Here is a 6,661-nt window from a genome sequence, read left to right on the forward strand (position 1 = left end):
GAGCATCGATTCTTTATTTCATCCATGAATTTATTGTTTTAGTCAATCGAATTTTGGGGTGTCAGGTGCTATGGGATTACAATGGCGACAGAAAGGCTCAGCACCCATAGCTCAGCGGTTAGGGCACCAGCCACATACACCAACACAGGCCGGTTCGAAACCAGCCAGGGCCTGCTAAATAATAACAATAACTGCAACAACAACAAAAAATAGCTGGGCATTGTGGTGAGAGCCTACAGTCCCAGCTACTTGGGAGGCTGAGGCAAGAGTAAGTTCAAGAGTTGGAGGTTGCTGTGAGCTGTGACACCACGACACTCTACCGAGGGTGACAAGTGAGACTTGGTCTCAAAAAAACAAATGGTGTCAGAAAAATAGACACGGTATCACAGAGTTTGCAATCTAAGTGAGGGAGAAGACAGAAAAAAATAACCGAGAAAGCACCACATGAGCAGATGTGAGATGATAAGTGAGTGCGATGAAAGCCGGTATGATAGAGGCAACTGACCCCGGGAGGGCAGCGAAGGCTTCTCTGAGGACAGGGCATTTCCCAGAAGCAAAGAAGAGTCAGCATGAACTAGGTGACTGCTGAAGGGGGATTCTAACCACAGGGAACTGCAAAGAACTTGCAGAGATGACAGTGCGGAGAAGGACCGTGGAGAGGGCGGGGCTGGGAAGGGTGGAGAGGGCGGGGCTGGGAAGGGTGTATGGAGAGGGCGGGGCTGGGAAGGGTGGAGAGGGCGGGGCTCAGAAGGATGCGCTACTAGCCAGGAAACAGCCCAGGGCCAGCACTGCCTGCCCGTCATCTTACTAGGGATTCAGTCTCTGAGATCAGAGGAAAGCAGCAGGGGACCTTAGGCAGTGGGGTGAGAGGGTCCGATATGGCATCTGGAAGAGGCCTTTCGGCCGTGTGGAGTTCAGTGACGGCCACTTGGATCAGGATATCAAGGATGAGGGAGGGGAGCGGGTGAATTTGAAAACCAGCAGGGAGACACCATGGAGAAGGACTTGGTGAATCACTGCGGACAAAAGCAGGAGATGGAAGTGTGGGAAGAAAGTTCCTATCTTGCATGAGTGATGTAGGGGAAGGGCTGGGCCTTGAGACACAATGACATACACTGCTGTATGTTATAGTGATAGAAGTTGTAGCGTTTATATAACTCATATGATAAAAAGGTTTGATGGGAAAAAGGAGGAATGAGAGTTACACAGTATAATGTAATTGCACCAGCAACACTGCCTGGTGGTATGACCTGTGTCTTAATCTAGCTTTCCTTGCTAATCATATGTCTATAGATATAACAGATTTTACATGGCTCCTACAGGTAGCCAGCTTAATGCAGGCTCATAGAACATCTGTACGCAGGAAAACAGGGCAAGGTGCTGTTCTCCCTTTGCACTTGGAAAAATTGAGATTTCTGGTGGCTCATAACTTGGCCAAGTTTATAGACTCTGAGTCAGCAGAAAACTGAAGGTTAAAAAACCCTCAAGGTTTGAAGAGCTGGAAAGAAATGTAGAAATCACTTGGCCTAGTCCCTTTGTGGAACAAGAATAAAAATTTTTGTCCCAAATCTGATGGGTAGTCAGTAAGAAATTTGTGACCAAAGCACAGGTATCTCGATTCTTAGCCCTGCGTTGGTTTTGTTGTTATTTGCTGGTTCTGTTTTGTTTTGTTTTGTTTTATCCAATCCAGCACATTTACTGCATTTCAACCTAATTCTCCATCTCTCCATGATTCGGCCTCTTCTGGTAACCAAAAAGAACCCTTTCTGGGAGCACTGGATAGCAAAAAGTATTGTGGGATGATTGTGGCCCAAGTATGTTGGGTGAAAACGTAAGCTGATGTGAATTTGGCAAGTCTACATGGAGCCCATATGAGAACAATTACAATTCCCGGAGATCTAAGTTTCTTCGTCTATAAAATGTGATAGTCGTGAATAATTATGTTCTTGCTCTATGAAATGATGGTTCTACGTACGATGCCCCCAGCATCCAAGTACCCTTGCTGGACTTGGGAAAGGAACCCCCCTCCCCTCTCTTTCATTGTTTGGAATATGTTTCCTGATGAAAGGGGATACGTGCTGGTTTTTATCATGCAACATATTTTCGTGTTTAAACTCCAGAGAAAGTGAGAGGAAAGCATAAAACAGGAAGCATCTGTATTTTTAACTGGCAGAGCAAGTGGAATTTGATGTGACTTCAACATTTTTCGCTGCCTTATATTAACAGATGGCTGGAATTCAAAAGTGCTTTACATAAGGAAACGGGTGGAAACTGGTGAGGAGGTCTTGCAAAGGGAGGGGGAGAAGGGGAGAAGGAGAGAGGGAGAGAGAGGGAGATTGCAAAACCACTTTGACCTTCCTCATGTGGCCTGAGATAGGCCATTCAGCTCAGAGCTTGCTGGTCTACTTGGAAGCCTTGACTCTCCCACTGCTTCCTGCCTGAGCATTCAACTTTACGAGACTTACATTCTCCTCATCAGAAGGATGGACTGGCCAAGACAAAACAAGAGAGCAGAGTGTCATGTGAGCAAAGCTTCAGCAAAGAAGTTGCTTGCTGTTTTCCCAGAAGCAAATGGTCAGTAGGACTCGATCCCAACACCTGGATTGGAGCAGTAGTTTCTATCACATGGCCTCAAAAAGAAACTCAACAGCCAGGGTGGTAACTCAATCCCCGGAACTAAACTATTAAAGCTTCCCACCCGACTGTTCAGTCCTCTGGTTCTTGTGCTTAGATTTCTTTTGATAATATTTAACAGAGAACACCATTATCACCTTTTCCCCTCATGTATTCATGGATTCTCAAGTTTCCCCTCAGCTAAGAGACCCTCAGAGATACCAGAAAGGCGTGGAAATTCAGACCCCAGTAAGATTCTTTTATAGCTTCTTACTGGAATTCTTGATTTCCAAAATAAATGCAATGCTTTGTTATCTGTGAGTGAGAGGATTCCAGGAGTCCTGGGTGGCACGCACCTCACAAGCTTTCTTTGCAAATCAGTGGTCACCTTGAATCAGGAGTAGCAACGTCAGCGGGTACACATGGTGGCAGAACTCCCTGTTCACTCATGTCCCAGAAGAGCACATCTTCGCATCTTGTTTTTTTTCTTTATTATTTTTTTTTTAGAGACAGAGTCTCACTTCATTGCCCTTGGTATTTTGTTGTTGTTGTTGTTGCAGTTTGGCCAGGGCCAGGTTCAAACCTGCCACCCTCGGTATATGGGGTTTGCGCCCTACCCACTGAGCCACAGGCGCCACCCCACATCTTGGCATCTACCTCATTTCTTTCTCTCTTTCCTTTCTGGACTTGGCCATCAGTCTCTATCAAAGGGTCAGTCTTGGGGACATCCCCAAAGGACAGCTGTCGGGGCTGTTCCTTCTGCTGCTGATGGGGCAGGGTGCGGCCTGGCCTGGCACTTTCCCCACTCACACCCATCCTGCCAGCCCCCCTTGCTGTCAGGCCCCACACTCTCCCCCCTCTACCTCCAGCCCCATGGGATAAACCCCCAAATCCCAGCCGTGTGCGTTTCTTATTTCAGACCTCTGTGTACACAGCACGAAGCTCTCACTGCACTTTCCCCTTTCCCTACAGCGTCTAAAAAGGAAGAAAAGCCAAAACACCAAAGCCCACTTCACACCTCATTGGTTTCTTGTTGGTGCTAACAAATTTGTCCATCTATTTGGACAAGGAGAAAAGAAGCTCCTGCCCAGTGGGCGGTGAAGGAAAACTGTGATCTAAAGGGGGCTGGAAGAAGCAGTTGATTACAAAGCAAGCGGGTCCTTGTCGGGCCTAATTTTGAAAAGGTGGTGGTGGCCTTGGACATGTGTTAGAATGCAAGGGGGCTTATCACACTGGCTTTGGAATGCTCTTCATCTCTCCCTCTCTGTCCTGTAGCTCAAAAAAAGAAATGAGAGAAAAAAAAGAAAAGAAAGAAAAACAAAAACAAACCAGACAAAATGCATTTGGGGCCCATTGTGGGTTCTGCTGAATTGGTACTTTTTTTAGGATTAGAGGAACCCCCCTCATTCTTAGCCACATGGGAGACAGAGAATTCACTCTCTGTTTATGCACTAGACAAAATACAGCATGCCCCTCCCACAGAGTTACTGATATGTACAGTATTCATATGGAGAATATGGATATGCTGTACCTTTGGGCGTCTTACCTTGGGCTTCTAGACAACTTGGAGTGGGTTTCCATACCCTTCACAATGGCATGCCAAGTTCTGCCTGTACATGTTCATCACAGTGGGCAAATTTATTTAGATAGGGACTCAGCTTTTTACCCAATTTTGAAATTATCTCCGATTTCAAAATAAGTAAGCAAACTTGCCTCATAGATTAATGGGCATAGCATGTTATTTTGTGAGATGATCCGTGGGGTTTAACCAGGTTAGCACTTACTCTTTGGGACAAATTGCTCTGGAGTCCGAGTAACTCACAATCAACTTGGGAAACATTCTCATAACCCCCCAAAATGCCTTCTCATAAACTGGAGCCTGACTACATTACTGGAAATAGTTCTGTATAAAGTGATGTGTGGATTACACGCAGCCAAAGAGTTTACTATTTAAAGATATGTTATGGGAAATTATTTTATAACCATTGATCATCCCTGTACTCTCTGAGTTGTGAGTATGAATTAGCTGTCCTTAAAAGAGTATTTATGTGTGACTAAAGCCAGAGTTTTGAATCTTTTGGAATATGTTTAGAGTCTAACATATAACTCTAGACAAGTTTAGAGTCTTTTTCAAATACAATCTATAAACTTCTCTTTAAAAATAAAAGCTAAACTTGGAACGTGTGACAAAGCCATCAGGGTTTCTTCAAATAGAAGGACCACAAGTGTTCTCTACAGCTTGCAAATCTCCATCAGTAACATGCGAAGTGAAGAGCTATTTCCTTATAAAGAACCACAACATTTAGAGAACAGCACCTTCGTTCTTCTCTCTAGACATTTACCCCTCTGATGGAACATCTGTGTACAGATGGCAAATGTGCAAAAACTTATTTGAATAGGCTTGTTTTTTCTATACAAAATATATATCTAAGTTACAAATAATTAAAGAGTCTTATTTATGTCTTTTTTTTTTAATTTCAGATTAATATGAGGGTATAAACACTTAGGTTTCCATCCTTGTGTGTGGTGGACAAGGTCCCTGTTGTAGTTGTGTCCCACACCCAGGAGATGGGCCATATACCCTTACATTGTGCCCAGTAAGTGGGAGCACGAAAACCCCCCTCCCTTCCCTTCTCCCCTCCCTTTACCTTCCTCTCTCTGCTCCCTAGAGTATTGTTTTTAAATTTTATTTAGCTTAACTCACTGATAAGGCATTTATGGATTGGGTTAGGGATTCCATTTCTCTTCTCTTTCTTTAAATCCTCCCAGTTCCCTCACTGCAGAGGGCTTGACGGACACACAGCAGCTTCCCTGACCATCTCTGCAACCCTTTCTAACACTGAAATTCTGTGACCACCACCCAAAGCCCTCAAAGGCACTGGGCCTTCACAGGTGGAATATTCAAGTTTGGGGCCTGGAGGAAAACACGTAGCTCCAGATCTGTCCCTGTCCTTGCACCTCATCCTGGTTCTCGCCAAGTCCCCTTGCCCAGATTTCTGTTTCCAGCGCTTAATCTGGCTCTTTCCTTGTCATTTTTTGCCCAGTCCCCCAGCAAGCATAGACACTGTGGTTTCTGATAGGATGGACTCTCCTGTCCACTGTTCAGGATGTCTCCAAGCCAGGCTTCCCAGGCTCTCACCTCCTGGACTCTGGTGCCCTTCACCAGCCTCCCCTCCTCTATCTGCTCTACACCTGACCCCACCCCTTCCCTCCCCCAGACTTGCATCTAACTTGCAGAATTACATGCTAATAGCCCTATTACCTGTTAGGGTATCTTGCTTTGTATATTACTATGGTGTTTATTTTTGTTCAAATGAAAGCCTCATGCTATTCAGTGAAGAAACCAGTCCTCAGTATTTTTGTCTTTTCGTGGCCTTTCTGTCAAACATATCCCAGGACTTCTACCCAGATAGCCTCTAGACGTGTCAGGAGGTAATATTTCTCAATCTCTAATTCCTAGCAGTCTCCCTGGGCTATGAACATGTCATTTTTTCCTTGGTCCACGAGTCCTGTGCCGCTCCCGGAAGGTCTAATTTTTCTTCTTCACCAGCTGTCTGGCCTCATGTTGTGTTGATTTGCACTCCATTTTATATAGAGACCCCTTTGCTATTACAGCTCTTCCTAAAAAATTCCCAGCTTAAAATTTTGGGTTTTTTTTTTTTTTTTAAATCTGGCCCCTATTCCATCCACAGCTTAAAAAAATGACACAGGTAACAAAATACATCCCGTCTTTTCTGTTGATGCGAACGTGGACACTAAAAACTTATAACTATGTTTTTGGCCACCAGGAAACAATTTAGAGGATAATTTTCCAGAAACGTGGGAATGAGACATTTCTTTACACACACTTTTCTCTTTTCCTTGACGGGGTGCTGACACTGAAGGTCTGGGTGCCTTTAATCTCAATGGGTCTGAGATGCTATGAAACCTGTGGGCCAGGTGTCTCGGTACATTTGGGGCTGCTATACCAAAATATCTCAGACTCAGTAATTTATAATTAATAGGCATTTCACATGGCAGAAGAGACTTCAATAAAGAAAAAAACAGA

The sequence above is a fragment of the Otolemur garnettii genome, unplaced genomic scaffold, assembly GCF_000181295.1.
Source record: "Otolemur garnettii isolate 467f Iridium unplaced genomic scaffold, OtoGar3 scaffold00102, whole genome shotgun sequence".
Classification (NCBI taxonomy): domain Eukaryota; kingdom Metazoa; phylum Chordata; class Mammalia; order Primates; family Galagidae; genus Otolemur; species Otolemur garnettii.